The sequence below is a fragment of the Cheilinus undulatus genome, linkage group 11, assembly GCF_018320785.1.
Source record: "Cheilinus undulatus linkage group 11, ASM1832078v1, whole genome shotgun sequence".
Taxonomy (NCBI): Eukaryota; Metazoa; Chordata; class Actinopteri; order Labriformes; family Labridae; genus Cheilinus; species Cheilinus undulatus.
The window spans coordinates 46,962,616-46,986,031 of record NC_054875.1 but is presented as its reverse complement, the minus strand read 5'-3'; the positions used below and the strand labels follow the sequence as shown (position 1 = coordinate 46,986,031).

Below are 23,416 nucleotides of genomic sequence, written 5' to 3'. Positions count from 1 at the left end.
CACTAGGGATAAAATCTGGGAATGGCCTGTTTAGCACACATTTTCTGAAAGGTGGAGAAAGAGAGGGTGGAAGGGAATGGGTTTTTCTGGTACTTGAGGGGATTGTGGACAGGCCAGGGGGACATATTTCTGTTAGAAAAGCCTAAAAAAGTGATTTTTGCACAATATGTTCCCTTTAAGCACAAGCTTTATGTTTTATTGTGGGCCATATTTTATTTTATCTCTAGAATTTGATGCAGGCCAATCAAAAATGATCCACAGGCCACATTTGGCCCCAGAGCAGTAGTTTGGACACCCCTGACTAAGAGCTTGTTTTCCCCTAGAATCTGAAAAAATATTTTTTCTTTTCTTTTAATTACTCAATAAGTTTCACTAAATTTCTTTCCACTTTTAAATGTGCCAAACATTCCACATCTCAAAAACTTCCATTTTAACATTTTTAATTAGGTATCGATGGCTCTTCCTGTATTATTGTAAATATTGAATTTAACAGATTCTATCTCCAACCATGTTTACATAAAAACGGTCCTGACAATGGAATCTTTTCTCATTATAAAAATCTGCTTTCAGATGACAGTGCTTTAAGAACAACCACCAATCACACAGATCCACCAAAATGACCAAACACGCTGTAGATATGCCAGACCAGTAGGTGGCGCTATGATGAAACAACAGGCACGAATGTTATCTAAGCATGACCTTGCAGCAAATCTCAGCCTCAATGTACAGTTCTTTGTGTAACTTTAAATGTTGAACAAGTTGATTCAAACAAATTGATTTGTGGCACTTTTAGTGCAACATACCTACCTTTAAAAATAAAATATTTTAAGTCCCTAATTATAGACTTATCCCCATTCCTAGCTTTTAACCTTACCCCTTGATTCCAGGTGCCTCTTTGCTCCTTAAACAGAGTAACAGGGTGAAGTGGTTAAATCTTCCACTATGAAATGGGACGACTCTGAAAGTTCCTGCTACCTCATCATCGACATCATTTATGTAAACAGATGAGAGGACGGTACTGTACATTTCTATGAGTGAAATGTTTGCTTGTTCTAAAACGACCACAATGCATTGCAACAACACTAAACTATGATATTAGTTTGTTGTCGTAATGTTCACATCTTGGCGTAGTTACTGCAATTGTTAATGCAGTTGAAAGAGGCTCAGCTTCCCTTAACTCTAGAGCCTCAGGGCACAGAGTTTTCACCCCCAAGCCCTTAAACTATGTTGCAAGCAGTGCCTATGAATGATCTGTGTAGAGGGAGTTCTCCTGATGCTGCAGACGTTAGACAAACTGCAAGTAATACGAGGACAACAAGGCAAAGCCCTCAGGAACCCTGTTGTCAGGATAGGAGAAAATCCCATTGCAGCAAATGTCGATCTGGTGGTACTGAGGTGATGTCAACTGGTTCTCAGCTGTTTTGACTCAACCTGAGATGGTCTGTCCGAGTCTACTCCTGGAATTTGACTTCTCTACCTCAGTGTCACTCAGCTTGGGTTTGTCTTTGCTGCCTTGTCTCAGGTGAGGTGGTCTGGAGAGACTAATTTAGGAGGGTTCCTATTTCTGGTCCAGCTGGGCTGATGGATGCCACACTAGGGGGAAGGTGCTGGTGGTTACAAGCAGACTTGCCCCCTTGAAATCAAAGAGAAAGGCATGTCAACAAGCAGCCATTCACTGGCATCAATCTTGTTGTTGAAGTATCTGCTCCAACAGTGGCGAGCAAACTCTGCAATGAAAGCGTTCCACACCAGATGCAACCTGATGGGAGGTTCAATCCACAGAAGTGATGCCTTGGTCATCCTTGGTGACTTCAGTGCTGTGTATGAGGCATGTGTTGGTCAACATGGCTCTGGACATACAATGAAAGTTCCTTAATGCTCCATTTACAAACACTCCGAGCTTGAGGATTGGTGCATAGTGGTTCCAGAGACCTGATTAGCACTAGACTTGGTATTCCAATGATGGTGTCATGAAGAAGTAGATCAACCATGTACCTCCAAACAGACACTGAAGGCTGCCCAAAGACTCAAGGATTTTCAGGAGTGCCCAGTTCTTCATTACGGACCATCAGCTTCTGGTTGCAACCTTGAAATTGCCCCAGGAGGCCGACTTGTTTGAATCAGATTTGATGTTGGTCACCTTGGGGAGCCAGATGTTGCACAGGTTGATATGGCTGGACTTGTGGCCACTCTTGGAACACCAGATACCTCTTGAGATCCTGAGTCACTCTGGGCAGACTTAAGGTCTGTATCCTGAGGAATACCATGAGGAAACCACTGATATCATTAAGGTGAGTACTAGGGCAAGACTTGACGGTAAAACTGAATAGGGTTCATGGTCTGTGCAAGATGCTGCAGGGCTACCTGAGCACAAGTAATGCCTGCCTGGATTACTGGGCCTCAAGGCAGCTGCATACTTTCCATGTTGCTCTGAAGTAAAGGCTCCTGATGGCAGGACCCTGACAGAGGAGTCAGATATCAAGAAATAATGGTCTGGCTATGTTGAGGAGTTGTACCTGGCAGATCTTCCCAGCTGTGAGCTCCAAATGGATGCTGCAGATGCGGTAAGTGTGTATCCAGAAACTATCGGGGAGACTCGTCAGGCAGTTAAAAAGCTGAAGGCTGGGAAAGCATCAGGTGTATGCAGGATCCAGGCGGTGCTCCAGGTGGTTGGTGAAACCTCCCTCCTGTGGTACATCTCTCATCTGGATATTGTCATTGGTGTGGTTGGCCTTGGTGTGGATGCTGTCATTGGTGTGGCTGACCTTGGTGTTGATGTTGTCATTGGTGTGGTTGGACCTGGGGGGGGGGGGGGGGGTTGTCAGTGTTGTGGTTGACCTTGGTGGCGATGCTGTCATTGGTGTGGTTGACCTTGGTGTGGATGTTGTCATTGGTGTGGTTGACCTTGGTGTGGATGTTTTCATTGGTGTGGTTGACCTTGGTGGGGATGCTGTCACTGGTGTGGTTGACCTTGGTGTGGATGTTGTCAGTGGTGTGGTTGACCTTGGTGGAGATGCTGTCATTGGTGTGGTTGACCTTGGTGTGGATGTTGTCATTGGTGTGGTTGACCTTGGTGGGGATGCTGTCACTGGTGTGGTTGACCTTGGTGTGGATGTTGTCAGTGGTGTGGTTGACCTTGGTGGAGATGCTGTCATTGGTGTGGTTGACCTTGGTGTGGATGTTGTCATTGGTGTGGTTGACCTTGGTGTGGATGTTGTCATTGGTGTGGTTGACCTTGGTGTGGATGTTGTCAGTGGTGTGGTTGACCTTGGTGTGGATGTTGTCAGTGGTGTGGTTGACCTTGGTGTGGATGTTGTCAGTGGTGTGGTTGACCTTGGTGTGGATGTTGTCAGTGGTGTGGTTGACCTTGCTGTGGATGTTGTCATTGGTGTGGTTGACCTTGGTGTGATTGACTTTGGTGTGGATGTTGTCAGTGGTGTGGCTGACCTTGGTCTGGATGTTGTCATTGGTGTGGTTGACCTTGGTGTGGATGTTGTCATTGGTGTGGTTGACCTTGGTGTGGCTGACCTTGGTGCGGATATTTTCAGTATTGTGGTTGACCTTGGTGTGGATGTTGTCAGTGGTGTGGTTGACCTTGGTGTGGATGTTGTCAGTGGTGTGGTTGACCTTGCTGTGGATGTTGTCATTGGTGTGGTTGACCTTGGTGTGGATTTTGTCAGTGGTGTGGTTGACCTTGGTGTGGATGTTGTCATTGGTGTGGTTGACCTTGGTGTGGATGTTGACCTTGGTGTGGTTGACCTTGGTGTGGTTGACCTTGGTGTGGATGTTTTCAGTGGTGTGGTTGACCTTGGTGGGGATGCTGTCATTGGTGTGGTTGACCTTGGTGTGGATGTTTTCATTGGTGTGGTTGACCTTGGTGGGGATGCTGTCACTGGTGTGGTTGACCTTGGTGTGGATGTTGTCAGTGGTGTGGTTGACCTTGGTGGAGATGCTGTCATTGGTGTGGTTGACCTTGGTGTGGATGTTGTCATTGGTGTGGTTGACCTTGGTGTGGATGTTGTCATTGGTGTGGTTGACCTTGGTGTGGATGTTGTCAGTGGTGTGGTTGACCTTGGTGTGGATGTTGTCAGTGGTGTGGTTGACCTTGGTGTGGATGTTGTCAGTGGTGTGGTTGACCTTGGTGTGGATGTTGTCATTGGTGTGGTTGACCTTGGTGTGGATGTTGTCATTGGTGTGGCTGACCTTGGTGTGGATGTTGTCAGTGGTGTGGTTGACCTTGGTGGAGATGCTGTCATTGGTGTGGTTGACCTTGGTGTGGATGTTGTCATTGGTGTGGTTGACCTTGGTGTGGATGTTGTCATTGGTGTGGTTGACCTTGGTGTGGATGTTGTCAGTGGTGTGGTTGACCTTGGTGTGGATGTTGTCAGTGGTGTGGTTGACCTTGGTGTGGATGTTGTCAGTGGTGTGGTTGACCTTGGTGTGGATGTTGTCAGTGGTGTGGTTGACCTTGCTGTGGATGTTGTCATTGGTGTGGTTGACCTTGGTGTGATTGACTTTGGTGTGGATGTTGTCAGTGGTGTGGCTGACCTTGGTCTGGATGTTGTCATTGGTGTGGTTGACCTTGGTGTGGATGTTGTCATTGGTGTGGTTGACCTTGGTGTGGCTGACCTTGGTGCGGATATTTTCAGTATTGTGGTTGACCTTGGTGTGGATGTTGTCAGTGGTGTGGTTGACCTTGGTGTGGATGTTGTCAGTGGTGTGGTTGACCTTGCTGTGGATGTTGTCATTGGTGTGGTTGACCTTGGTGTGGATTTTGTCAGTGGTGTGGTTGACCTTGGTGTGGATGTTGTCATTGGTGTGGTTGACCTTGGTGTGGATGTTGACCTTGGTGTGGTTGACCTTGGTGTGGTTGACCTTGGTGTGGATGTTTTCAGTGGTGTGGTTGACCTTGGTGGGGATGCTGTCATTGGTGTGGTTGACCTTGGTGTGGATGTTTTCATTGGTGTGGTTGACCTTGGTGGGGATGCTGTCACTGGTGTGGTTGACCTTGGTGTGGATGTTGTCAGTGGTGTGGTTGACCTTGGTGGAGATGCTGTCATTGGTGTGGTTGACCTTGGTGTGGATGTTGTCATTGGTGTGGTTGACCTTGGTGTGGATGTTGTCATTGGTGTGGTTGACCTTGGTGTGGATGTTGTCAGTGGTGTGGTTGACCTTGGTGTGGATGTTGTCAGTGGTGTGGTTGACCTTGGTGTGGATGTTGTCAGTGGTGTGGTTGACCTTGGTGTGGATGTTGTCAGTGGTGTGGTTGACCTTGCTGTGGATGTTGTCATTGGTGTGGTTGACCTTGGTGTGATTGACTTTGGTGTGGATGTTGTCAGTGGTGTGGCTGACCTTGGTCTGGATGTTGTCATTGGTGTGGTTGACCTTGGTGTGGATGTTGTCATTGGTGTGGTTGACCTTGGTGTGGTTGACCTTGGTGCGGATATTTTCAGTATTGTGGTTGACCTTGGTGTGGATGTTGTCAGTGGTGTGGTTGACCTTGGTGTGGATGTTGTCAGTGGTGTGGTTGACCTTGCTGTGGATGTTGACCTTGGTGTGGTTGACCTTGGTGTGGTTGACCTTGGTGTGGATGTTTTCAGTGGTGTGGTTGACCTTGGTGTGGATGTTGTCATTGGTGTGGTTGACCTTGGTGTGGATGTTGTCATTGGTGTGGTTGACCTTGGTGTGGATGACCTTGGTGTGGATGCTGTCATTGGTGTGGTTGACCTTGGTGTGGATGCTGTCATTGGTGTGGTTGACCTTGGTGTGGTTGACCTTGGTGTGGATGCTGTCATTGGTGTGGTTGACCTTGGTGTGGATGCTGTCATTGGTGTGGTTGACCTTGGTGTGGTTGACCTTGGTGTGGATGCTGTCATTGGTGTTGTTGACCTTGGTGTGGATGTTTTCAGTGGTGTGGTTGACCTTGGTGTGGATGTTGTCATTGGTGTTGTTGACCTTGGTGTGGATGTTTTCAGTGGTGTGGTTGACCTTGGTGTGGATGTTGTCATTGGTGTTGTTGACCTTGGTGTGGATGTTTTCAGTGGTGTGGTTGACCTTGGTGTGGATGTTGTCATTGGTGTTGTTGACCTTGGTGTGGATGCTGTCATTGGTGTGGTTGACCTTGGTGTGGTTGACCTTGGTGTAGATATTTTCAGTGTTGTGGTTGACCTTGGTGTGGATGTTGTCATTGGTGTGGTTGACCTTGGTGTGGATGTTGTCATTGGTGTTGTTGACCTTGGTGTGGATGTTTTCAGTGGTGTGGTTGACCTTGGTGTGGATGTTTTCAGTGGTGTGGTTGACCTTGGTGCTGATGTTGTCATTGGTCTGGATGTCTTTGTTGCTGGTGTGAATGTTATGGTTGTTGTAGTCCTCAGTGTGGATATCGTTGTTGTGGTCTTGGTGTCAATGTCACTGTGTTGATGTTGTGGTCTTTGGTGTGGATATTATGTCAGAGTCCTTGGTATCAATGTATGGCTGTTGGTGTTGATGTCGTTGTGGTCCTTGGTGTCCATTTTGTTATTTTTTTTTTGGATGTTGGTTTTGATGCCCTTGGCACAAGTGTTGATTTTATTGATCTGGTCCTCGGTGTCGATGTCATTTTGGTTGGTGGATGTTGTTTTGATTGTTGTTGTTGATGGGGTGGTTGTTTGTATTGATGTTGTAATCCTTGTCTCTGTGGAGGTCATTGTATTCTGTGTAAATGTTGTTGTTGGTATGGTTGCTGTTATTAGTGTGGGTCTCGTTATTTTGGTCTTGGTGTCGATGTCATGGTGTTGATGTTGTGATTTTTTTGTGATTGTCACAGTCTTTGGTGTAGATACCATCCAATAATGTAAAACCAAAGTCCTTGGTTTCGATGTCCTGGTTGTTGTTGGTGTTGATGTACTGGTCCTTTGTATTGATGCTGTTGTCCCTGTCATTGTTGAGAATGTCTTCGTGGTCTTTGGAGTCGATGTCCTGGTTGCTGGTGTGGGTCTCGTTGTGATCTTTGGTGTCGATGTCACGGAGTCGGTGTTTGATTTAAAGAGAAGGATCCTGAGCTGAATGAGGTCAGAGTAACTCCGCCCTCGATCTGAAGCGTGTTAGTCATCTGGTGAATCCTCTCAGATCTCTCTGCATGTATTTATGCATAACACCCTCTAAAATCGCCCTCCTCTGCCGCTGACTCATCCAACCACACACAGCGATCATCTCCTCGCAGTTTCTCTAATGTGTGATATTAAAAATGTCAGAGCTGTCTCTGCAGAAACAAAAACTCCTCTCTGTTTTGATATGTGACTGAAACAAAGATGCTTTGATTGATCAGAAACAGATCATAATTAGCTGATATTTGATTATAAATAGCCTGTAATCACTGCTTGTTATTACCAAACTGATCAGCTGTGGTGTCTGCAGCTGAGAGAAACATCCAGCCAATCAATATTACAGCAGTTTCAGACTGGGTGCATAGTGGCTGTGTAATAGCTGCAAAACAGCTTGATTTCCATTTCTGCATGCATATTTACAAGTCACACTACCTCTGTGAGTGTGCAGTCTCTATTTCTGCAAACCAAGTGCATCTTTTAAGGAAAACTAAGGAATGCAGAGAGAAATATTTATCTTGTTTAGCAGATATGTATGTGCACATTGGTAGATTATATCACAGTGATAATAAACAGCACTGTTACACTTCCTGTTTGTGCTTTTCAAAGTAGGGGTATATTTCACATATGTTAATGACAAGTTTAAAATTCTTGAACACAAATGGTTGGAATTTGATTTTATTCTAGTAATTTGACATCAAGATCTTCTTTTAACTCAAAGGAGGCAGATTGTGCTGCAAAAATCACTAAACATCAGAGAAGATGGTCAATAAAAGTCTTGGTATACCGCTGCTCTTACTCAGGCTTCGGCTTCCTCGTGGTTTGGTTCAGGGCAGCATGGAGGATGGAGGATGAAGAGAAGAAGAAGAGATGGGTGATGTGAAGGAAGGAGCGACAGGAAAGGCTGCTTCACCTCGTGTTACATGTGTGTCTGAGGGAAGAGGAAGGAGTTACCAAATATACTAATATCAGGTTGTTTTAGCTCTGTGGGGGAGGAAACGTGGGGGGAGAGAGCTGGGGAGGGCTGGTGTGATGCCAAAATAAATTCAGAGCGAATCTGAGCAGGTTTGGTTTTCTTTGGCTTAACTTCCATGAGAATGAAAGCTAAAAAGTGGCTCTTCATTTTGCATTGAAAACATCAAAATTTGTGCTTCATTTAGACTTAAAAAAACCCCCAACTTTTTAACTCAGGATTGTATTTTTTTTTGTCAACAGCTGCCTACAGACTCAATGGATTTAGGCCCCATCTTTTGACATGATTTGCTGCTCTTGATGATTAGGAAGAAAGCACGATTCAAGGCTTGAATGATTATACAGCTGTACAATTATTCACTGTCTGATATTAACCCAAGTGTATGGTGATAAAAGATTAATTTAACCACTCCTGATAATACTAGGGGGAGTTTTGGACCTGATAATACCCCAGCTAAATGACGGGGGAGATGAGGCCTTACACAGAATTCCAGGCTTTTCAACAAGTGATTATTTGTCTGAAGAATCTGTTATTTAGAATTCCAGATCAGGCTGCCTCAGATGGAATACCTCAGCTGGCTAATAAGGTCGATCATCCTCCATGTTTGTAGTCCTTCTGAGGTCACATTTGATCCCGCGAGTTTCTGTGAGACCTCACATGAATCTGGACTTGCATCCGGATGATTGTAACAGTGAAAATCAGCTTAAATCGTCCTTTCATCCGTGGTTCCGCACGTTTTTGCAATCGGTTCAAGTTTGGAAATCTCCAACAGCTAGCTGGTAAAAATCAACCCACAATTTAACATTAAAAGAAAAACTTTTAAAGCATCAGAAAATATGAAATAAAAGGCCAAAGATATCCTCCCAAATTTAGTTTTATCTCACCAAAAAAAAAACAAAAAAAAAAAAAACAAGCATATAAGAGTTGATGTAGTCTTATGGATTTAGAAGTGATGCTCCTTAAAGCTGCATTATTGAATGGCTGGCAGTCAGATTCCCTCTTGGTTGGTTTATTCCCTCAGTAAATGTTTTTGTAACAACTTCATGGTCCCAGCCTCAAATTTAAGTTTTTCTTATACATTATAATGTTCATTCTGTAAGTTATGGTGCAAATTCTGCTCAATTAGGCTATGTTTGACGTGCTTTAGGGCGGTGCTACATTACAAATCTCTACAAAGACGCTTTTGTTTGCTCAGTTAGAGACACCGGCTACTCGGTGTGGCCTTAGTAGCCAATATGAGCGTCTAATCTGGTACAAAAGTTTGCCTGAGTGTCTGCAGCTATAACTTAGAACTTTCTAAGGCCCGGCTAACCTTTATATCCCTGTATGTTCAATTCTGAATCTGAAAACAAGGCGATAGCATGCAAATCGGCAAAACCGGCTCTTCAACATATGAACATAAATCAGTGATTGACCTGACAGTAGCAATATCTGACATACTGTCCACATCTGAGATTAAAAAAGGTAAAAGCAATTAGTTCAAAGCTGAGAATATTTGCTACCAAGTCTTCAGTGTTGATTAATTAATTATTGATTGATTATGGATGTTAGGATTCACTGCAAATCTGCAGAATGCATGAGGTTTCAGACTCGTCCATGGAGGTTTATCAGTAGAAATTCTTACAAATTGTAGTCAAATACCAGGGTTCTATGGCTTATATTCTAACATGAGTTTTGTTTTGTTACACCACCATAACTGATAAATAGTTTCAGCATCAATAAACCAGATATTTTATTTTTTTTATTAATGAAATCAGTTGTTTTCACCAGGGCGTAGCTAAGGATTTTGGACCCCAAGAAAGAATATTACTGAATATTAACCATCTAGGTGGCAACAAATGTTGCATAATTTTTACAAATATCTCTGCATTTTAATGTATTTTCAAACTATAATGTTGCCATTTATGAGCAGCATTTTACCAAGGTTAAACTGAATTTACTTCCATTATGTCACAGCGCTGGACTATACAATTTGGACATTTTTAAGGGAGGAGCAGAGCCCCCCAAATTTTATTTGATACAAATTTTAGTCTGTGGACCGATTCATTCAGTTGCTTTTGATTCAATAATGACTAGGTACTAAGAAAAAATAAAACACTCTTTTCATTGCAGGATCTTAAAGGGCCCCTCACTACTGTGGGCCCCGGTAATCAGGACCTTTCCCCCCCGTGCTACGCCCATGGTCTTCACTCATGTAGTTGAGTTAATGTTTTCAGAGTATGCAACTCTTTTTACTGTCTTTAGGTCTTTTTAAATCCTGTTTGATGAGCAAGAATCTGTGTTTTTTGTCTCTTTGGACTGTAGGGTTTAATATGCATGGCACCAAATATTTACTGTTGATGAACTCATTATAGACCGGCTTATTTCAGCTCAACAAACATCAATTCATATCAATTAAATGGCAAAAAGCCTACATATTTCGGCACCTCTGTCAGTAGGGTTTGTTAAATTAAGAATATAAAGGTTTCTCTTTGGTTTAATTTTGAGGATGTCACTGACTTAAAGTTAAGATAGTCAACTTCTGCAGCTGTTTTGGATTCTACAGGATTTTTAATTCTTGTTTATTTTAGTGCAGAGGCTTTGCAAAAACATTTACATGTAACCCTAACCCTAAGATGGCTGCTTCAGAGAGAAACTAATGCATCAGAAAATTACAGGCAAACTCCTGCAATATTGTCCAAATTGCACAAATATGTTGGCAATGTTTGCAAAATTAAAACAGTAAACCAAAGGAACGCTGTAAGACTTGTCTGAAGGAGGTTCTGTTTCACTGTGAAGGATTTTGGTGTCGATTTCTTGCAGGTTTTCCCAAAGCTAGGTCGATAAGAGCTGTCAAACGTTCAATACTTTCATAATTTTTAACACCACGTGTTTCAGAACGATGCAAACTCTGCTCTTTTAATGACTAACATTATCAAGAACGTTTCAATAAACGTGTTTTATAAGACAGACTCTTGGGAGACAGAAAATCATCAAAAGTTGCAAATGAATTCATGTTTAATGTGCAAGTTGCTCAAAGATTCACTGGCGGAAATGTTGCTGATGATGTTGTGCAATTTAGGAAGTGTGCAAAAGTTTGCCTGCAATATGGAAAATGGGAATTATCTGATAGAGAGCTCAACCCTGAATACCTGCTATTTTTGGCTCTTGAAAAGTAAATTTCCATTTCAGAAAATCCTCACATAAATATTTTTAATCCTGGAACTAAGCCTAGCATCTACCTGAATCTTCAGGACTAGAAAACATTTAATTTGGCTCAAAAACTTGGGTTAGAAAACTGAATACATGATGAGAGGAACTACACATCCCACAATCCACTGGGATTACCTTTAATCACTCTAAAACGTCTTCTTTAATCTCTACTGTAGTGTTAACATCATTCATAGCAATGTTTGTGTATTTCTCATAGTGTTTATCGTGTGGTGTGTCCACTCAAGGATTGTGGATTGTTTACTGTCATTTCACTCTCTGGTAGTTCGCAGTCAAGTCGACCTCAGATGGTTATGACATGTGAGCTTGAAAAACCTCATCAATATTTACTAAAAGGAGCTGTAATAGAATACGGCTGGTGTAGCTGTGGCTCTCTTCACAGATAAAATCTGCTGATATAAAAATGGTTTGAAAAAACATCAGTGGTGGATTTGGACGGTGAATTAACCTCCTGAACCAGAGCCAATGAAAACATGGAGCTCTATTCAAAAACAGACTACGACTACGCTTTCCTATACACCATCTAGAGGAAGTTTACTGACATTTTTTTTTTTTCCCCGTTCACTTTATCTAAACTAGTTGTGAGCAAATTGTTTCTGCAGAGTGAAATTTCTTTGCTGTGACAGAGCAGCAGGAGCTGCTTGTATTTTTTATTTGAGTATTCTTCAGAAAAAAAGGAGAATGAGTGGAACCACAACACACTGCCATGGATGTAAAAACAAAACTGCATTGGTCCTAATGAGACTCTGTTTACCTATAAAAGAGTGTAATGAACACTGAAGCATCTGATAATAGACTGAGGCTGTCTCAAATCTAAAACTGATCCATTCCTCCTCTGCATTAAGTATCACTCCATGCATGGAGAAGACTTAAATCCACAATGGAGTAAACAAAGGGGATCAGTCGAGCTCTAAAGCATAAAAACATTTCTGGACGGAAACGTTTCTGTTAAGATTGTGCAATTAAGACAGTGCAAAGGATGTTGCCTGCAATTTTTTGTAATTGAAGACAAGATACCTCCCTGCAGCATCCTACTTCAACACGGCTGGCCACGCATGCAACTGAAGCAACAATGATGTGAAAGAAATTTAAGTTTGGAGCAGAAATGTCGCCAATGTTGAAATATTGGGCCTAAACTCATCCAATGAGTCGCCTAAACTGCAGAAAAATTGTGCAGATTCACCCACCTACCAAGGGTTAAGGTTAGGGTTGCTTTAGCTGACATGCAAGTGCTTTTTTTTCAACTTTTGGTAATTAAAGATTGCAAACAACCTTTCAGTTCAAAGTTCTGGTCTGATGAATGACGTCCAAGTTTCAGAACAGAAATGTTGTAGAGGACTAGGAGAAATTCTGACAGTTTGATTGCACTCTTGAAGAATATTTGGACAACATTAATTGCAGCAACCCTTGATTCGGACCAATCGAGCCAAATGGGTTAAAACAATCCGGTTAGAAGCCTTAATTGCACAAAAAAGTTGCACAGCTGGGTTACACCTCTCCAGATTCACCTACTTGTCAGTGTGACAGTGAAATTTGATAAAACATGCATATTTATTATTTTTTTTCTGCAACTTAAGGTAATTCAAATTACAAACATACCCAATATTTGATGTTTGGAGTAGATTTTGTATGAACTTTTACAAAAAGTTTAAAGTTTTGGTGTGATGAAAGAAACTCCAGTTTCAGAACAGAAATGTTCCCGATGAATTGGAGTGAAGGATCCTGACTGAAGCTTTGGTAGCTGAACATGAAGCTGATTTTGAGGATTAATTGGACAAAATCAGTCGCAACAAGCCTTGAATCAGGACAATCCAGCCATTCAAGCCAAAATCAGGTTAATTGGGCCTATAATAATCCAGTTAGTAGCCTTAACTGCACAAAAGGGCCTCTCTATCAGGGCCCCTAGACTTTGGAAAGACCTACCTGAGGAGATAAGGGGTGCAGAAACAGTCAATGCTTTGAAATCACTTCTAAAAACTCGTTTTCATAGACTTGCTTTTATGAGATGTCGTCTTGTTATTCCTTTAATCATCGTTCTACTTTTAATATTAACATTGCTGCTACTATTGCTGTTTTACTGTTATCATAATTGTTACTATTATCATCATTACCTCTTCTGATCTTTAGCTTGTTTTAATACCTTTAACTCTTCTTATTCATGTTTTCATATATCTTACTCCTCTTTTTGTTTTGATTTCCTTTTTTCCATGATCTTGAGTTTTTATTTATGCTGATCTTACTGGTTTTTGCTTTCACCCTCTTGATGCTTGAATTATTTTAACATTTTCCTTCCACAGACTTCTTCTTTTACATTTATTTTTCCTTTACAATTTTACCTCTCTTAATGTTTTTAGGTATTGCTTCTATGTTACTTGCCTTTTAAAACTTCAGTCCCTTTGGTCTCAGGTTTGTGGTTGGGTTCCTGTCTTAGCCAGGTACTCGTGGGTTCTTCTGATATCTTAGGATTTCTTTGTTCTAATGATGTCCAGGGTTTCTCAGTTCTGGTGATGTCATGGGATATCTAAGCTCTTATGATTTCTTTGGATTTTTAGTTCTAATAATGTCTGAGTAATAGTTGCTGTTTTTATCTCTTTTTGGGTTCTGCTGCTTTGTTTTTCTGCATGTCTAAGCACTTTGTAAAGCCTTGTTTTTAAAAGTGCTATATAAATAAAAGTTATTAGGATATAAAAGTTGATTTGCAACTTTTGGTGATTGAAAGTAATAAATTTGGTGTTTGGGGTGGATTTTTAAAATTTTTACTAAATAATAAAGTTCTGGTGTGATGAAAGAAATTCAAATTTGATAAAGAAATGTAGGAAAGACTAGGTGAAATTTTTAAAAAAAGTATGAAAGCAGTTTTGAAAGTTGAAAATGATTCACTCCTGAGAGCGGCAACCTCCGGTCCTGAAAAATGAAGCCAATGTGGAAGTGCAAAAAATTGCAATACAGCGAGTGTCTACTTGAGGCTGGCTGCAGGAACACTGGAAGTCCCATCTGGACACATGTTAAACTGCCATTTTTCACACTAGAAATAAACTGGTTCACAGCCTGGTTCAAAAAACCAAATGTGTCTCATTGGCTAATGTCATCATGTGCTCTCACTGTATGGGGGGGGGGGGTGTTTGTATTTTTGTACCACATTCATTTGGATTATATTTAGGATAAAACTCACTTTGCGCTGATTGGTGCATCTCATTTGATTGACAGATAGCTCGACAGGCAGAAGCTATGTTTCTTTTAACCAGAATGATAGCTAGCTAGCTGACAGGAGGTTGAGATAAGTGGGCGGGCCGTTAGGTTGATCCAAAGTTGGGTTGAGGCCGCGATTTTAATATGGAAGCCTCCATGGATTGGCTTTAAAAGCTGTTTGAGTTCGCCTATTGTAAGCAGACGACTGACGTCACACAGGGTTTGTCATTTCTTTCTACAGTCTATGGTTCAGTTGCGAGGAAGCATTTAATCAGGCCAGCCAACCCAAAATCAGGCCAAAATAGGGTAGATCGGCCCCTAACTCCTACAAACAAGTAGCAAAAAAATGTTTTAGACAAGTGAAAGGAGTACTTGCCAGTGGTTTTGTGCAATTTAGTCGAAATGCAACGATGTGTTTTGCAACTTTTGGTACTTAAGAGGAATAAATTACATTTCAATTTTCTGGTATGATCACAAAAAAAAAAAAAAAAAAAGTTTCTGAACAGAAATGTTTCTTGGTAAAATTAGCTAAGTGAAGGAGTTTGATTGTTTTTGGTGAAACTCTAGCAACAAGCCTTGATTAGGCCAACTGGGCCAAAATTGGGTACCGGGCCTAAAATAATCCAGGAGTAACCTTGATTGCTCAGCTTTACAGTAGTAAAGCCTCTCTAGGTTCACCTACTTACCAATGGTTTTGTATAATTTAGACAAAATGCAATGTTTTTAGCAACCTTTTGTATTCAAAAGAATATCACTTTAAAGTCTGGTTCTGGTATGGTAAAAGAAATTCATGTTTCAGACCAGAAATGTGGCCAATAACTGGTTAAAATCCAGACAGAGTGGAAGAGTTTAATTGCAGGGCTTTTTGGACTATAACAGTTGCAACAAGCCTGGCCAGTCAGGCCAGTTGGGCCAAAATCGGGTAACTGGGCCTAAACTCACCCATTGGGTGGCTTAAATTGCACAAAAATGCCAATATTTTTATGCAATTTAGACAAAATTCCAATTTGTTTTGGTGATTAAAATGAGTAGAATACCCAGTAGTTGGTGTTTGGGACCTCTATTCTTGGTATCACATGGGTTTGGATGTTACTAAAAGTTGAATTCACTCTAAATCATTTTTGGCATCACTGCCCTCGCTGCTCATGGATGTGGTCTGGGGGCGGACTCTAGGGGCAGTGTGGTGGGTGGAGGCAGCGTGGGGGACAGTGGGTGTTAAGGAGGGGGGACTCGGGCCCTTACCTTGCCTGCTCGTGGTGCTTGGCGGGGGGCAGGGCGCAGGGAGGCTTGGGCAGGCGGAGGCGCGCGGGACAGCAGTACTGATGGTAGGTGGCGTGGCTGTTAGGAGGTAGGCTGGAGGAGTAGAGAGAGGAGGAGGAGGACGAGGTGGAGGAAGGAGTGGTGATGCTAGTAGGGTTGTTGGAGGAACGACAAGAGGTGGTGGTAGTAGAACAGGTGGAGGAGGGATAAGACCTGACAGAGAGAGAGAGAGGGAGAGGGAGAGCGAGCAAGAGCGAGAGAGGGAGAGCGAGAGAGCGAGAGAGGGAGAGCGAGAGCGGGGGAGAGGGAGAAAGAGAAAAAAGAGAGAAAAATAAAGTCAAGAGAGGAACAGAGAAAGGTAGACAACAACAACAACAACAAACAGACACGCACACATAAACAACACCATTAGCACGGTTAGCATTACAGCACTGTTAGCAGCTTAGCACACAGTATTAATACAAGCATGTAGCATACAAGTATGGCTAGTAATGTTAGAGCAAAGCACACTTAAATCTACCAGCATTAGCTTAGCACACCATCAATAACAGCAGCAGAGCATTTAGCACAGTTACATCCTAGATACATACATGTAGATGGCGCTTTTGGGCGTCTGATGTGTCTACGTGGGCGCCATCTTGGTGAGGGGTAGCTGTGGCTCAGAAAGAATGCAGGTCTGTGACAGTGGGATGGCTGTACATGATTTAAATATTAAATATCAGCATCTTTGAGTATAATTAAATTTATGTTGGGGCTTTTTGCAGTTATTTGAAAATGACAGGACAGAGGATGGCTTAGATTAGGGAGACAGCGGGGAAAGAAGCCACGGGTCAGATTTGAACGTTACATGAGGTCTGACCTAACCACTAGGTCATTGCACCCCAACTCATGAATATTTTACTTGACCCCCCTGCCTTCACAGACTCACATTCATTTGAGCCACAGCTACCCCTCTCCAAGATGGCCGCCCAAGTAGCCGTATCGCTGCTGTAATCAGCAGCAGCCCAGGCAGCATCGACATGAATATACCTATGAGTTTTACTACCAATCTTTAGCTTATCATTAGCACATGTTATCATGTTAGCATTACCTTAGCACACAGTATAATAGCAGCAAACAGCAGTTAGTATCAGATCTCAACTATTCATACCAGCATACAACATCAACATACAACCACAACTGTTAGCTTAGCACTTAAAACACACCAGATACCAGCTTATGGTTAGCACACAGTCAATCTCGGCCGTTAGCACTAGCAGTTAGCATCACAGCGGTACATGTATAGTGTACAGTGAGTCAGGAGAGGGAGGATGATGCACAGATAAAGAGTTTTTATTTTACGCTAAAGGTTTAGCAAGTACAGGGAAGTCATCCACAGCAGGTACGGGGCTCATACCCGCTACAGGAATGCTCCAGTCTCGTGTTTATTTCCAGCTCTGAACATGTGACCTTTCAGTTAAAGGAAACGATGCTAACTGCTCACTGAACCCTGCTCACAGGAGAATTACTTACAGGCCGGGAGCAGCTTTGGGAGGAGACGTGAATCACCACGATGTGACAAGTCTCCTTCATAGACCTCAGGAAGTTCAAGGTCATCATGTGATGTTTGAACAATCAGCAGGCTTTTCTAAGACCAGCACCTTCACAGAGTCCCTCAGATAAATAAAACATCACATCTGACCAATGGCCTGTTTATACTTCAATACAAATATACAAAATGGAACAGGTATTTGTTTACAAATAGGGAAATTGAATGAGGAAAGGTTTTAAAAATGGAGGGATTTAGTTCTGAAAGTGTCATTTCAATTCTGATACTGGTTGACTCAGAGGAGAAAGAGGGGAGCAAAACTACCCTCCTAATGCCCTAATGTTAGAATACACTCTTGCCATATTGGAGATAGTCATGTTAAATTTCCCTCTTATATGCCCCTATGATAGATAAACATGATAAAATGCCCTATGAGATTCTCCTATACAGGACATGGGATAAAGTACCCACTAAAATCCTCTCTATGGTAGATAAAACGTGATAAAGTGCTCTCTTAGATGTTGCTATGGTAGATTAATGTGATTACATGCCTTCTAAGATTTCCATGTGCTAGATTAACATGACAAAATGCCCTCTTTAAATGCTATAGTGGCAGATAAAATGATAAAGTGCCTTCTCAAGTGCTAAAGTGGTAAATAAATATGATAAAGTGCCCTATTTAGTGCTAAAGTGGTAGATAATCATGATAAAGTGCCCTATTAGATGCTAAGATGGTAGATAAACATGATAAAGTGCCCTCTTAGGTGCTAGGGTGGTAAATAATCACGATAAAGGGCCCTCTTAGGTGATCAGGTGGTAGAACATGATAAAGTGCCCTCGTATATGCTTCAGTGGTACATAAACATGATTAAGTGCCCTCTTAGATGCTAAGGTGGTAGATAAACATGATAAAGTGACATCTTAGGTGCTAAGTTGGTAGATACAAATGATAAAGTGCCCTCTTCGGTGCAGAGGTGGTAAACAAACATGATAAAAAACTCTCATAGGTGCTAAGGTGCTACATAACAAGATAAAGTGCCCTCATAGGTACTCATATGGTAGACAAACATGATTAAGTGTTCTCTTAGGTGCTAAGGTGGTACATAACACGACAAAGTGCCTACTTAGAAGGTAGATAAACATGGTTAGGTGCTCTCTCTCACATGGTTCCATACCTAGGGAAGAATGCTGCAGAAGTGCCCTCTGAAAACATGCTAAAGTGCTCTCCAAGTGGAAAATGAAGGCATTCTTCCCTGTAGCAAAAGACATGATAATGTCCCTTTTAGATCCTCTTTGGTAGACTAACATAACAAAGTTCTCAAAAAGATGCCCCTATTGTATATTAATGTGATAAAGTGCCCTCTTAGAAATCTCAATGGTAGGCAAACATGATAAAGTGTCCTCTTAGGTCACAGATAAACATGAAAAGTGCCTTCTTAGGTGCTTAGGTCACAGATAAACATGATAAAGAGCCCCCTTGGGTGCAGAGCTGGTAGATTACCATGATTAATTGCCCTCTTGGATGCTTAGGTGATAGTAAAACATGATAAAGTGCCCTCTTAAATGCTAAAGTTGTAGATAACATGATAAAGTGCCCCTCAGGCGCTAAGCTGGTAGATAAACCTGATAAAGTGCCCTCTAACAAGGTCCAATAGTTGGGAAGAATGCTGCAAAAGTGCCCTCTTACAACCTGATAAAGTGTTCCTCTACAGTGTTCTCTAAGTGGAAAAAACATGATGTACCGTTAAGTGCTGTTATGGTAAATAAACATGATAAAGTGCCCTCTTAGGTGCTAAGGTGGTAGATAAAAGCTTTTCAGTGCCCTCTTAGGTGCTAAGGTGGTGCATAAACATGATAAAGTGCCCTCTTAGGTGCTAAGGTGGTAGATAAAAGCTTTTCAGTGGCCTCTTAGGTGATTAGGTGGTAGATAAACATGATAAAGTGCCCTCTTAGGTGCTAAGGTGGTGCATAAACATGATAAAGTGCCCTCTTTGGTGATAAGGTGGTAGATAAACATGATAATATGCCCTCTTAGGTGCTAAGGTGGTACATAGACAAGATAAAGGCCTGTCTTAGGTACTACGGTGGCAAACAAACATGATAAAGTGCCCTCTCAGGTGCTAAGGTGGTAGATTACATGATAAAATGCCCTCTTAGGTGCTACGCTGGTAGAAAAAACATGATAAAGTGCCCTAAGAAATTCTCCTCTGCAGCAAAAGACATGATAAAATACCCTTTTAGATCCTCTATGGTAGATTAAGATGACAAAGTGCTCAATTAGATGCTGCTATGGTATATTGATGTAATAAAGTGCCCTCTTAGAAGCCCCAATGGTAGATAAACCCAAAGTGCCCTCTCAGATGCTTCTTTGGAAGATAAGTGTGATTGAGTGTCATCTTATATGCTCCAAAGAAAAGTTTCCTCTAGAGGTTATGTGGTGAAGTGCCTTTTAAGATGTCCCTGTGTTAGATAAACATGATAAAGCGCCCTCTTGAGTGCTCCTACCATAGATATGGATATGATAAATGGCCCTTTAGTTAATTTTTACTGACATTCTTACTTGTGAATCTTTGAAATAAATGGCTAAATAGTGATCACTTACCCATCTGTTATTACAGGGATGAAAGAGGAAAATTTAATGCCCCACTGCAAACAGATATTTTAGCCCCTACTTGTCAAACACCCTCAGTCGTATGCATTTAGATGCATGTAAAACGATGTTGCAGCAGAGCCTCTATCATTTCTAAATAGGGCCCTATATTGCAGTAGAACCTCTCTCTGTAAATACTCCATGCAGTCTGCTGCAGATCAGGCCTAGGAAGTGCGTCCACGCTCCACCAGGCTGAGCCCTCGTTCCTCTCATTTCATCCTCTCGTAGTGATGTGACAGTTAGCTGGTCGGCTGCACGGCTGCAGTCTCGCTGTCAGCGTGCATGGCCACAGGCGTTGATGTATGCCGGCTCTGTGACACGGTGCAGAATGTTGGGGAGTAAATCCAGGCTGATATACACAGACTGCTCTGAATGTAACCTCCTGGGAGATTATTCAACTGCCTCCAGTACGTCTCTGTTCTGAAATCCTCTTATTTTTCACTATATGAAGAAAAATATTATCCCCTATCCTAAACTGAACCTTTACATGTGTTTGTGGAAAAACATGGAGCCAAGAGATGATGCATTTTGGGATGTTAATGAGCTTTTCTAGGTCAAAAACTCATTTAATTCTTATCTAAAGAGGAAAGCCATGCATACTGCAATGTTCCTGCAATCTGAACCCTGAAAAAGGAAATCAAAATGTTCATACATCTTTAATTTTTTATACAAGTTTTAAAAGGATATAATTTTTTATTTCAGTAGCTGAGAGCTTTAAAATGAACCAGACCTTTGAGAAACGTCTTAGACATGTGCATGGAGGAGGAATGAATTCAGATGAATGCTGTCTGAACTTCACAAACACTTCAGCAATGTTGCTGAAATGTGTCCAAAGTAATTGAGCAAAGCAAATACAACAGTATGAAGGTGTTCGCTTGCAACTTCTGGTTTAACATTTGTGACGAGTTTGCTGATATTTCCAGACATCTCTGAGAGAAACTGAGCTGTGCATGGTGAGTAATTTTATTGTGATGCAGACGTTTGGAGTCTTCATTTCTAAAATACTGTATTCATGAAAGAATATCAATGTTTGCATTGGCCTCATCTTTTCCTTCAGGCCTCCATATTTCCTGAATGACGCTAACCGCTCAGTAGTGAGTCTTTTGGCGCCTCGTTGATGATGCCTTTCAGCTGTGTTTGCAAGAATCCCCCCCCGAAACAACAAGCAGAGTGTGTACAAGACTTCCCTAGCTACATTTGAAAGCAGCTTTATGTCATCAAGCCTGGAGCTAAGCTCTGCTCTCAGAGGAGCACAGATGATGTTTCTGCTGCTGATTCTGCTGCTTTAAACAACAGTGAAGGTACCGACCAAAGGAGGTGGGAAAGGGAAGGAATCTGTCCTCAAAAGGAGATCGGACAAACAGTCGCCACCAGAGGGCGCTCAATTGAAAAAATAATGAAGAATTGTGGAAATTAGTGGTAGCCTCCACTTTGGTTACATTAACTCCAACTGGACCGCTGACAAGATGAGCAAGGGAAGCTTTGGGGACTGAACAGTCTGCTTATGTCAGAGAATAACCACGGTCCATCACATGAATGATGTCGTCTCTATACTCTCACTTACTCGCCTTGGTTGTTTGTTTACTTTCCTCTGCTCTCTTAAAAAAGTGCAGTCGAGGGTTTTTCTGGATGGGCGGGGGAGTGCTGTATGCTGTGAGGGAGACTTTAGGAGACTGTGGGAGAAGAGGAACTCCAGAGAGAATTGTAAGCTGAAGGCACACTGAGAGCCATTACCCACAAATGGAGAAGACTATGAATAGTGCCAGACCTTCCCAGGTGTGGCCGGACAACCGAAATAATTCCAAGAGTAAGATTAATGTTTATAAACTTTGATGTCATCATCTACAAAGGCACTGTAAGGAATCTTGGTGGAGCCGGTGATGTTCAGGCGTTTTCCCCCTCATGTTTGCCAAATAGTTGGCTATGGGTGGCAACTTTTCAAAAGTTGCCAATAAACGACAGTCAATATAGGGGAAAAGACTGCTGGTAGCTGTGTGAGTGGTGAACCTTCCCAGGAATGGCCGGCCTACCACCTACCTACAATTCTGCAAGGAAGAAAGGAAGAGTGGGTCAACATTCCTCCACAGTGATGTGAAAGATTTTTTCACATAGGGCCAGGTAGGTTTGGGTGGATTTTTCCCTTCATAGATGAAACCATTGTTTAAAAACTACATAAATAAATAAATAAATAAATAAATAAATAAATAAATAAATGCAAAAGGGGAAATACTTCTCTACTATATGTTTGCTATTATGTTGCATTGTTTCTGCATCAAACACCAAGTCAAATTCCTCATATGTGAAAATGTACCTGGCAATAAAACGGTTCTGATTCAAATGGAGGTTTGACTAAAAAAGAAGCGCCATCATCTCTGCATTAAGGCAAATATCCGTCCGTCGTCGTTCTCCCCATTTAACCCCACGTCGCCCCCTCCCCCTCTCCCCTCTCCTCCGTCTCCCTGGCGGTGTATCAGTCGTATTAGTATGGAGTGAGCGAGCTGCTACCACTGCAGAGCGGGCTGAGCCATTCATTACCATACTGCTACCATACTGCAGAGGGCGAGAGACACAGAGACGTATAGGAAGAGAGAGAGAGGGAAGCTCTGCAGAATAGGACAGAGGTCAGACCGTTATCATCAGTTATTTTCTGATCAATAATCCATACATCACTGTCAAATTAAGTGCTACCTCGGCCTAATCACTCTGAATCTAATGACATCACAGCAGAGGTAATTGGTCACCTCCATTTCATACCGTCGTATTACCGTGGCTCAGGTTTCTTTAGATTAATGTACATCATCCTCATAAGTGATGACAGAAGAGAGGAAGTTCTTTATATTTGGGAGCAGATTATGCTTTAACACAGAAAGAGGACGACGGATCAACTAAAAACATTACACTGAAGGAAATCCTTGTTTTTAGTGTTGGCTGATCAGATGGGATGATTTTCCTTGTTTGACTGGAAGCCAAGTCAGAGTTTACTGAGCTTTAGCAAGCAGGGAGAGAGAAAAGGGAAGATAAATAAAAAAATATGTGGTTACAAAATGAGACACTGAGAAGAGACTTTAAAGATTACTGGAAAACAACACAGTATGCCAGGAGTACAGAGTTTTTATCTGTTGGAAAAGATCGCATTGAGCAATTTTGCACTTTTCTTTATCTGTGCAGAGCTAAAAAAATCAGACTTTATTAAAATATTTTGGTAGAGAAGTAGTAAATTAGCTAAACTACTGCAGCGAAGGTAGGAAATTAGCTCTACAGCCAAAGAAAGAGCAAAGAACTTCGCTCAACTACCATATTAAAGCAAATAGATGAGCTCCAGCACTGTATAATGGTAGAAGACGAGCTGAACAACCGTTTAATAGCTCATTGATGATCTCAACTACCGTAATATAGCTAGAAGATGAACCCAACTACCGTATTATAGCTAGAAGATGAACCCAACTACTGTAATATAGCTAGAAGATGAACCCAACTACTGTAATATAGCTAGAAGATGAACCAAACTACCGTATTATAGCTAG

The 23,416-nt window shown here is 42.0% G+C and overlaps 1 protein-coding gene across 1 annotated transcript in view; it reads right to left on the bottom strand.

Annotated features, from left to right (window-relative positions):
- Nucleotides 1-23,416, bottom strand: part of LOC121517357 (IQ motif and SEC7 domain-containing protein 1-like) — a 209,187-nt gene that overhangs the window by 151,336 nt on the left and 34,435 nt on the right. The window lies entirely within an intron of this gene.